General features: G+C 44.4%; 1 long non-coding RNA gene across 1 annotated transcript in view; it reads left to right on the top strand.

The window, feature by feature from the left end:
* The first annotated feature begins 8,730 nt into the window (after nt 1-8,730).
* The window catches only part of LOC133538489 (uncharacterized), a 69,046-nt gene continuing 65,991 nt past the window's right edge, over nt 8,731-11,785 (top strand). The window contains exon 1 of the long non-coding RNA XR_009803011.1: nt 8,731-8,856. This is a non-coding gene — a long non-coding RNA (uncharacterized LOC133538489). The remainder of the gene's footprint in view (nt 8,857-11,785) is intronic.

Below are 11,785 nucleotides of genomic sequence, written 5' to 3'. Positions count from 1 at the left end.
TTTTTGGACTTAATTAAAGACTCTCCTTTTTTGATTCCATCTTGCCTCCCGTCTCTGCATCTGGGGTCAACACCTGGACCAAGTCGCAATACGTAATATAATTAAACCGTTAATACAGTTCAACTACCTTTTTCCGCACATTTTTTGACAATTGTTTTGCTTTCTATAAAACTTCATCAGTGTCAGTAGCACTAGAGGCAGGGGTCTGTCAAGAGTCCAAAAACGTGTTGCTCTTTTATGTAAACAAACTCAAGAAAACAGTTCACAGGTTAGCTTACGTAGCCATTTAAAACCATTGGTGTGTGTGTGCGTGTGTGTGTGTGTGTGTGCATTGGTGTGTGTGTGTGTGTGTGTGCGTGTGTGTGTGCATGTGTGTGTGGTGTGTGTGTGTGTGTGTGTGTGTGTGTGTGTGTGTGTGTGTGTGTGTGTGTGTGTGTGTGTGTGTGTGTGTGTGTGTGTGTGTGTGTGTGTGTGTGTTATTTGGTCAAAACCTCCAGGATATGTCAACTTGTTATTAGGGTCAAATGAGCAGTATGAGTTTGAAAGAGCAAACGCAATTGTTGGCTAATAAATGTCTTTGCCAAACCACTAAAAAGGCGAGGGAAAAAAGTTGTTTTTTTATTTTTATTATTTTATTTTTATTAATCAATCCAGCAAAATAATACAATTCCAATTCCAAAACTAAAGCAACATTCAGAATAGTAATCAACAGAGCAGTTGAGAGGAAACATATACATGACACAAAATTATCTAAACGTAGTCAAACAAAAATAAATATCAACAACAGTATCAATATTAGTAGGAATTCCAACATAGCACTGATTAGAAATATTTAATTGACATTATCATCACAGCCATTTATAAAAATAAAAATATTTTAAAAAATGAATAGGGACGGTGCAGTGGGAGAGTGGCCGTGCGCAACCCGAGGGTCCCTGGTTCAATCCCCACCTAGTACCAACCTCGTCACGTCCGTTGTGTCCTGAGCAAGACATCTCACCCTTGCTCCTGATGGGTGCTGGTTAGCGCCTTGCATGGCAGCTCCCTCCATCAGTGTGTGAATGTGTGTGTGAATGGGTAAATGTGGAAGTAGTGTCAAAGCGCTTTGAGTACCTTGAAGGTAGAAAAGCGCTATACAAGTACAACCCATTTATCATTCAATAGTGTCACGGTGGCTTACACTTGCATTACATCTCATAAGTTTGACAACACATTGCGTCCAATATCTTCAACAAAAATAAAATAAGTCATATTTTCGGTTCGTTTAATAGTTACAACAAGGGAAAAAAAGTTCCTGGAACATATGTCAATGGATCTGTCAATAGATTTTCTAATTCATTCAGGTAAGTATTCTCAGGACATTCAATCGATCGCAACGTAACGTTTGATTTCTATTATTTTCAGACTAGATCAGAACAGTCTACGTCTATGAACATGAACCAATAAGCCTGCTCAGATGAGAGGCGAAACACCTAAGATGAACTGAACAATACAGTTGTGATTGACTGAAGGCACTGAGAATCTTTGATAATCATATTTCCTGAGAAATGGCCAAGAAATCAAAAATTATGCCAGAGTATGTAAAGAGCATAACTGTCTACTAGGGTTGAACGGTATACCGGTACTAATAAGGTACCGCAGTACTAGGGATATGACGGTAAACGGTATAATGATAAACCGCGGTAAAATTTCAGACGGTTTATAATACTAGTTCAATTTTTTATTACTGAAAACTTGTCATTTATTAAAGCGTTTTATGCAACACCACTTACTTCCTAGAAACTGAGTCACAGCAGCACCGGCGCATGTGCACTAACGTTTGGCTTGAAACATGGCGGAAAATAACTATACAGACTTTGTTCAGCAGAGGTCAATCAATCATTCAATCAATCAATCAATCAATTCTCGGACTAAACGGAGACAAGCGCATCGTTTAACTTCTTTTCCCCTCGCTTCATTTCCGTGGGGTCTCAGTGTGCGTTCAAGAGCGCACTGCTGCTATTAGATGAGTACAGGTGTGGACAATATTGGAGAAAAACACATTTGTCCCACGCTAAAAGTATACCATGGAGAAGATATCGCTTTCATTTTCTCAACACAGCGTCCTGCTGTGACTGAGAGTTAATGACATGAGTAAACATGAAGCATGCAATGTGTAGGGAACGTTGCTACAACTTGTTTATAAAGTCTTCCTGTTTGTTAACTGGGATGATCACTCGTCCTTTATTTAGCTACTAACTTTTTCAGTGTTCCAATAACATAAATTCTAACTCAAATTTTTTTAAATCTTTTCGAAGTGAACGTAGGCCGTGAAGTTTGTATATTAGATGTGAGAAGTATCACTCGTGTTTATTTATGTTGGCTAAACTGTTGCACTAAAACTATAAGACTTTATATAGTTATATATTCATATCAAAAAGTAAACACCATGTTTTTACATGTTAATTTCACAAAGTTTCTTTAAAAAACCTTTATGTGACGCTGTTTTATGTTTTATGGTGTATAGTTAATTTTTAAATGACATATTTCTGCTCAAACCCTTAATGGATCTGTCCCAATACAGCATGTACATGTTCATGAAAATGTGAATAGCTTTAAGAAATATTTCTCTATTACAGTAAATGTAGAAACAGAGATAAAAAGCATCATGTAATGTGAAAAGGCAGAGTCTATGTAATATATGAAATTGTAAATTGTTTTTTGAGTGAAACAAGAAAAGCCTGATGTGTTTTAATGCCTTTTTTTTTGTTTTAATCTTCTAAAATTGTTCTTTGAGTGCAATAAGAACCATATGTTTATTGCATTGTAAGATGTTTTAATTAAAATGAAGCCAAACATTATTTTATTTTTTTGTGGTGACTTTTATTTTGAAAAGTATCGAAATACATTTTGGTACCAGTATCGGGACAAACCTACTGTCTACATACAACCACACAAGTTCTTATTAAGTTGCACTAAAGAATGTGTCAATTATTACTGATTTATTTTTTATTTTTTAAAACAAGATACACTTACAGTTAATGCACCGACCCAAAGACTCTCCCTCCCACCCCCCCACCATCCCTCCATTCCCATTCACACAAAAGGGTCGTTTCCTTTTGTTATCAATATTCTGGTTCCTACAATATATATCAATGCAGTCTTCAAGGAATACAGTCAGTGAACCACACATGATTGTGTGTGCTGCTGGTCCACTAATAGTACTAACATCCATCCATCATCTTCCGTTTATCCGAGGTCGGGTCGTGGAGGCAACAGCCTAAGCAGGGAAACCCAGACTTCCCTCTCCCCAGCCACTTCGTCTAGCTCTTCCCGGGGGATCCCGAGGCGATCCCGAGGCGTTCCCAGGCCAGCCGGGAGACATAGTCTTCCCAACGTGTCCTGGGTCTTCCCCGTAGCCTCCTACCGGTTGGACGTGCCCTAAACACCTCCCTAGGGAGGCGTTCGGGTGGCATCCTGACCAGATGCCCGAACCACCTCATCTGGCTCCTCTCGATGTGAAGGAGCAGCGGCTTTACTTTGAGTTCCTCCCGGATGGCAGAGCTTCTCACCCTATCTCAAAGGGAGAGCCCCGCCACACGGCGGAGGAAACTCATTTCGGCCGCTTGTACCCGTGATCTTATCCTTTCGGTCATGACCCAAAGCTCATGACCATAGGTGAGGATGGGAACGTAGATCGACCGGTAAATTGAGAGCTTTGCCTTCCGGCTCAGCTCCTTCTTCACCACAACGGATCGGTACAACGTCCGCATTACTGAAGACGCTGCACCGATCCGCCTGTCGATCTCACGATCCACTCTTCCCTCACTCGTGAACAAGACTCCTAGGTACTTGAACTCCTCCACTTGGGGAAGGGTCTCCTCCCCAACCCGGAGATGGCATTCCACCCTTTTCCGGGCGAGAACCATGGACTCGGACTTGGAGGTGCTGATTCTCATTCCGGTCGCTTCACACTCGGCTGCGAACCGATCCAGCGAGAGCTGAAGATCCCGGTCAGATGAAGCCATCAGGACCACATCATCTGCAAAAAGCAGAGACTTAATCCTGCGATTACCAAACCGGAACCCCTCAACGCCTTGACTGCGCCTAGAAATTCTGTCCATAAAAGTTATGAACAGAATCAGTGACAAAGGACAGCCTTGGCGGAGTCCAACCCTCACTGGAAACGTGTTCGACTTACTGCCGGCAATGTGGACCAAGCTCTGGCACTGATTGTACAGGGAACGGACCGCCACAATACCCCATACTCTCTGAGCACTCCCCACAGGACTTCCCGGGGGACACAGTCGAATGCCTTCTCCAAGTCCATAAAGCACATGTAGACTGGTTGGGGAAACTCCCATGCACCCTCAAGAACCCTGCCGAGAGTATAGAGCTGGTCCACAGTTCCACGACCAGGACGAAAACCACACTGTTCCTCCTGAATCCGAGGTTCGACTATCCGGCGTAGCCTCCTCTCCAGTACACTTGAATAAACCTTACCGGGAAGGCTGAGGAGTGTGATCCCACGATAGTTGGAACACACCCTCCGGTCCCCCTTCTTAAAGAGAGGAACCACCACCCCGGTCTGCCAATCCAGAGGTACCGCCCCCGATGTCCACGCGATGCTGCAAAGTCTTGTCAACCAAGACAGCCCCACAGCATCCAGAGCCTTAAGGAACTCCGGGCGGGTCTCGTCCACCCCTGGGGCTTTGCCACCGAGGAGCTTTTTATCTACCTCAGCGGCCTCAGCCCCAGAATAGGAGAGTCCACCACAGATTCCCCAGGCACTGCTTCCTCATAGGAAGACGTGTTGGTGGGATTGAGGAGGTCTTCGAAGTATTCCTTCCACCTATCCACAACATCCCCAGTTGAGGTCAGCAGAACACAATCCGCACCCTACACGGTGTTGATAGTGCACTGCTTCCCCTTCTTGAGGCGGCGGACGGTGGTCCAGAATAGCTTCGAAGCCGTCCGGAAGTCGTTTTCCATGGCTTTCCCGAACTCCTCCCATGTCCGAGTTTTTGCCTCCGCGACCGATGAAGCTGCACACCGCTTGGCCTGTCGGTACCTGTCCACTGCCTCCGGAGTCCTATGAGCCAAAAGGACCCGATAGGACTCCTTCTTCAGCTTGACGGCATCCCTCACCGCTGGTGTCCACCAAGGGGTTTTAGGATTGCCGCCCCGACAGGCCCCAACTACCTTGCGGCCACAGCTCCGATCTGCCGCCTCGACAATAGAGGTGCGGAACATGGTCCACTCGGACTCAATGTCCAGCACCTCCCTCGTGACATGTTCAATGTTCTTCCGGAGGTGGGAATTGAAAGTTTGTCTGACAGGAGACTCTGCCAGACGTTCCCAGCAGACCCTCACAATGCGTTTGGGCCTCCCAGGTCTGTCCCCCACCATCGCAGCCAACTCACCATCAGGTGGTGATCGGTAAAAAGCTCCGCCCCTCTCTTCACCCGGGTGTCCAAAACATAAGGCCGCAAATCCGATGACACAACTACAAAGTCGATCATGGAACTGCGGCCTAGGGTGTCCTGGTGCCAAGTGCACATATGGACACCCTTATGTTTGAACATGGTGTTTGTTATGGACAAACTGTGACGAGCACAAAAGTCCAATAACAAAACACCACTCGGGTTCAGATCCGGGCGGCCATTCTTCCCAATCACGCCTCTCCAGGTTTCACTGTCGTTGCCAACGTGAGCGTTGAAGTCTCCCAGTAGGACAAGGGAATCACCCGGGGGAGCACTTTCCAGTACTCCCTCGAGTGTTCCCAAAAAGGGTGGGTACTCTGAACTGCTGTTTGGTGCATAAGCACAAACAACAGTCAGGACCCGCCCCCCAACCCGAAGGCGGAGGGAGGCTACCCTTTTGCCCACCGGGTTGAACAAGAATTGCCACCCCAGCCCGTCGCATCTCACTGCCGGCAACGCCAGAGTGGAAGAGGGTCCAATCCCTCTCGAGAGAAGTGGTTCCAGAGCCCTCGCTGTGTGTCGAAGTGAGTCCAAATATATCAAGCCAGAATTTCTGGACTTCGCGCACTAGCTCAGGCTCTTTCCCCCCCAGTGACGTGACGTTCCACGTCCCAAGAGCTAGCTTCTGTAGCCGAGGATCGGACCGCCAAGTGCCCTGCCTTCGGCTGTCGCCCAGCTCACATTGCACCCGACCTCTATGGCCCCTGCTATGGGTGGTGAGCCCATTGGAGGGGTGACCCACGTTGCCTCTTCGGGCTGTGCCCGGCCGGGCCCCATGGGAACAGGCCCGGCCACCAAGCGCTCGCCATCGTGCCCCACCTCCGGGCCTGGCTCCAGAGGGGGGCCCCGGTGACCCGCGTCCGGGCGAGGGAAATCTGGGTCCATGCTTTTTCTTCTTCATAAAGGTCTTCGAGCTGCGCTTTGTCTGATCCCTCACCTAGAACCTGTTTGCCTTGGGAGACCCTACCAGGGGGCTTTATGCCCCCGGACAACATAGCTCCTAGGATCATTGGGACACGCAAACTCCTCTACCACGATAAGGTTGCAGCTCAGAGAGGAGTAGTACTAACATTTAACAGTTCATTTGACTCATTTTCATTAATTATACGTTTTTATGTAATTATTTTTATTTTAGTTTAGTTTACTATTTGATCAAGAAAATGTTTTTTCTTCTTTCTTTCTTTCTTTCTTTTTTTCTTTCTTTCTTTCTTTCTTTCTGTTCTTTCTTTCCTTTTTTCTTTTTTTTAGATAAAGGACTTTATCCTCCCCAGACCAGGTTGTCAATGAAATTAGATTGTTTAAAGCCGGGTGTCAAACGTAGGTCCCGCGGGCCGGATTAGGCCCGCGAACAGGTTTTATCCGGCCCGCGGGATTAGTTTGCTAAATATAAAAATCAGCCGACCCTGGAAATTTGGTCCGGATTTCAGTGCCTATCCCAGAAATATCCCTGGGCTAAGATTCTCCGGTTTTCACCCGCATAACTATTTTATGGGCGTGTCGTGATGTCAATGCTTTTAACGTTCTCTAAAGCATATCGTGGCTCCCGCCTTCACGCCATGCTATTTTCGTGCGACCAGCACATAATGCTAAAAAAACATATAATGTTAATGAAGCAGTCGAGGAAAATTAACAAATTAGTTAAAAAACATACTGTAATTTGATGTAGATATTTTTTTATCTTGATGGATTGAAAACAAACACTAATGTTATAGCTCGGTTGGTAGAGTGGCCGTGCCAGCAACTTGAGGGTTGCAGGTTCGATTCCCGCTTCCGCCATCCTAGTCACTGCCGTTGTGTCCTTGGGCAAGACACTTTACCCACCTGCTCCCGGTGCCACCCACACTGGTTTAAATGTAACTTAGATATTGGGTATCACTATGTAAAGCGCTTTGAGTCACTAGAGAAAAGCGCTATATAAATATAATTCACTTCACTAATGAGTGGACTAATGAACATTATCACATCATTTATTCAGAAAGTATAAATAACGACTAGAGATGCCCGATAATGGCTTTTTTGCCGATATCCGATATTCCGATATTGTCCAACTGTTAATTACCGATTCCGATATCAACCGATACCAATATATACAGTTGTGGAATTAACACATTATTGTGCCTAATTTTGTTGTGAAATCTGAAGTTGTCTTTGTTTTTAAGTTATCGTGCCGTGATTTTGCCAATCCGGCCCACTTCGGAGTAGATTTTTCTCCAAGTGGCCCCCCATCTAAAATGAGTTTCACACTCCTGGTTTAAAGGGTTCTTAAAACCAGGTCCAGTCCAGATTATGTCCAGGTCGGGCTCAGAAACACACACCTTCATTTATGTATACTCAAAATTAGGGAATACAACAACAGATTGCATGTAATTGATAAACAAAATTACATCTTCAAAAAAGGTTATTGTTTGATTTCAGTTAGAAGTTTTGTACTTTGACAAGAATTGGATCATGATTCATACTCCGGACTTTAGATCGCATTTATTTAATATTTACAATGCATTAAAAAAAGTAAATAATTGTCATGTCTCTCATAATGATTGTGAATGATAGGCAAAATTCCCCTCAAAAGTGCAGTTCCCCTTGAAGCCACGCAGCTTCGCTACATATAGCTCATTACTGCCCAATACTGTTTGCGACGTTTCCAATTGGACAAGATTGTTGGAATATAAAAAAACATTCTCAATATTCTCTTTCCATTGGCAAACCTACATATCTCATTGAACATATGGCTACCAGTAGTGTAGTGTGTGTGGGTGCATGATGTGGTGTGTGTACCTGTTGGAGAGTGTGAGTGCACCTCTGCATGTGAATGAGTGTGTAAGTGTGGGGGGAGTGAGAGAGTAAAGACGGCATATGGACAGTGCCCTCCCTTCCTGTTGGGAGGGGAACGTAGTGGCTGTCAGTGAACTGCAGCTTGACCTGCGACCTCATAGGATCACACGTACACAAAGAAAGAGAGCAGCACACACACACACGCACAAACACACGCACACGCATAAAGCCAGTTACCTACGCATGTACACAGCCAGTCAGCCAGCTGTCTCTACTGAAAAACTGTCCCGGAGAGCGAAAGGAGCGAGAGTGACACCCAGCAAAGCAGACGCAATTGTTTTCTCAGGCTGCGTGAATGAATGTGGAATTCCCTCAGATTCTTTTAAACCCACGTGTCGCACAGCAGGGAAAGTGTCACACGCACACACACACACACACACACACACACACACACACACACACACACACACACACACACACACACACACACACCCACAGCAGACTTCTCTTCCTGTCCGGATCATCTTTTCCAACTCACTTAAAACAGCTGTGAGGTCCTTGTAACGCTTCAGTAACTCAAAGTAATCCTGAGGGTCTTCTTTTGACCACATCTCCTCTTAACGTAAGTACCCTTTTTTATAAAGCATACATTTATAACCAGCAGTAGATTAAAGCCATTGAGGCAAAAATACGACATAAACACAACCAGCAGAGGTGTTGTTGATTCATTAGCAGTTTGCCGTCGAAAGAAGAAAATGACATGAGGCACAAACCTCTACTACTGTGTTTTTCAACCTTTTTTGAGCCAAGGCACATTTTTTTCAATGAAAAAAGCGGAAATCATTAAAGAATGAAACTCAGCAGCCGATATTGATGATACAAAGTTGTTCTCGCAAGTGTTGGATAAAGTTAAAGTACCTCTGATTGTCACACACACACTAGGTGTGGCGAAAATATTCTCTGCATTTGACCCATCACCCTTGATCACCCTCCCTGAGGTGAGGGGAGCAGTGAGCATCAGCTCCGGCCGCACCCGGGAATAATTTTTGGTGATTTAACCCCCAATTCCAAGCCTTGATACCGAGTGCCAAGCAAGGAGGTAATGGGTCCCATTTTTATAGTCTTTGGTATGACTCCGCCGGGGTTTGAACTCAGGACCTACCGATCTCAGGGCGAACACTTTAACCACTAGGCTACTGAGAATTCAAACCATAACCAGGCATGCATCACTATAGCTCTTGTCTCAAAGTACTGTCACGACCTGTCACATCACAGTGTGACTTATTTGGAGTGTTTTGGTGTCTTCCTGTGCGTAGTGTTTTAGTTCTTGTCTTGCGCTCATATTTTAGTGGCTTTTCTTGTTTTGTTTGTATTTTCCTGTAGAAGATTAATGTCTTCCTTGAGCGCTATTCTCCGCACCTGGTTTGTTTTAACAATCAAGGTTATTTAAGTCCTTGCTAACCTTCTTTGCGGGGACATTGTCATGTCATGTTCGGATGTACTTTGTGGATGCTGTCTGCTCCCCACACTGTAAGTCTTTGCTGCCGTCCAGCCTTCTGTTTTTGTTTAGTTTGCAACCAGTTCAGTTTTAGTTTATTTTTGCATAGCCATACCTAAGTTTCAGTGCCTTTTCTTAGCGGCACTCGCCTTTTGTTTATTTTTGGTTTAAGCGTAAGATAAAAGACAACTTTTTACCTGCACACTGTCGTCTGCATATTGTGATCACGACAAACCATGTTCCCGACATCTACACAGCAATTAGCTACCTACTACCACTTACTGATGTGGAAGAGAATAACATGGTTACTCTGCCGAGCTCTAGACAGTACAGACACTCAACAACAGCACATTTGCTGATTATTATTACTGGTTTGCAAAAAAATATTTTTAACCCAAATAGGTGATATTACATAATCTCCCACGGCACACCAGACTGTACCCCACGACACACTAGTGTGCCGCGGCACAGTGGTTGAAAAACACTTCTCTACTAAGACACAACTTCCCCAGGCAGCATTATTCAAGGATTCAAAAAAACTGTGTCATTCCAGCACACTTGAGACACAAGGGATGGCCCGGAATTTAGTACCAGAGGGCGATATTGGTTAGTCATTGCTACTTAGACTTTGACAAACTTTAATGATCCGCAAGGTAAATTGTTGGACACAAAATTTCTTCCTTTTCTAAAATAGAAAAGGAAGGAAAAGGACAATTAAATGCTCACAAGGGCATAAAAAAAGAGGGTGAAAACAATAAAGTAAAGCCTTACTATACAAGAGAGACTCATAGGGAATTTCTCAGGGGGGAAACCAAAAATTAAAAGTAAAATACATAGAATAAAGTATCCTTCAACCACATTTTTATCAACAATCACAACATGTATCCTAACTTGATTGCCTTATTCTATAATAACACAATAGTCAATATTTACAAAACTTAAAGGAACCATGGTCTTATGAATGTTACAAACACATTATTCTCAAACTCGTGTATAATAAGGTCAGCTGCATCACGCCTCAAAGTTTCTGTATTCTCCACTCATTTACACAGAGAAACTTAAAAACTATTTTTTATGCTACGCCTCTGCCAACGCAGATGTTTCGTGAAACTGAGTTACGATGCATGCCTTCATCGTAATTTGTCTATGAGTACGGTAGAAATACACATCGCCAACTTACAGTTGTGTAGATGTCACAATGACTTGACCTGACTTGTCCCACACACATACAAGACAAAATTAAAAATGATTGGATTTTGTTTCTGATAATATAGTCGTCTTGTTTTCATTATTTGAGGGACAAGCGGTAGAAAATGGATGGATGGATGGATGGACACTAGTTTACTGAGGGTGTGTGTGTCTGTGTGAGTGGGGACTTGCAGGACCAGACACAGCTGACACAGGCACAGAGATGTGGGAAGATGATAGTAGTCTATCGTGTCATTTTTTCCATCTGATTTTTCCGCTACTTCCTATAATCTTATAATATTTATGAATTTTGGGAGTATATCAAAATATACTTTCTCCACTTCAAACATTTTTAATTGACGGGGCAAGTCTTGCCCCTACATTGCGCCCGCCTCGGTTTTATGCACAATACCTAGTAAGTTATTGACATCAACTTATCCTTTTTGTTAAACTGCCATTAATCCACGCCCCTCGCAGTTAAAGATATGCCGAAAGTCTTCCATTCATCCATCCATCCATCCATCCATCCATCCATCCATCCATTTTCTTCCGCTTATCCGAGGTCGGGTCGCGGGGGCAGCAGCCTAAGCAGGGAAGCCCAGACTTTCCTCACCCCAGTCACTTCGTCCAGTTCTTCCCGGGGGATCTCGAGGCTTTCCCAGGCCTGCCAGGAAACATAGTCTTCCCAAACTGGCCCAGCTTCCCCGTGGCCTCCTACCGGTTGGACGTGCCCTAAATACCTCCCAAAGGAGGCGTCCGGGTGGCATCCTGACCAGATGCCCGAACCACCTCATCTGGCTCCCCTTGCCGAAAGTCTTAATCTGGGAAAAAAATTTAACAGTAAAAAATAAGATTCTCTACACTA

Source organism: Nerophis ophidion, linkage group LG02 (assembly GCF_033978795.1).
Source record: "Nerophis ophidion isolate RoL-2023_Sa linkage group LG02, RoL_Noph_v1.0, whole genome shotgun sequence".
Classification (NCBI taxonomy): Eukaryota; Metazoa; Chordata; class Actinopteri; order Syngnathiformes; family Syngnathidae; genus Nerophis; species Nerophis ophidion.
This window is presented reverse-complemented; position numbering and strand designations above follow the sequence as displayed.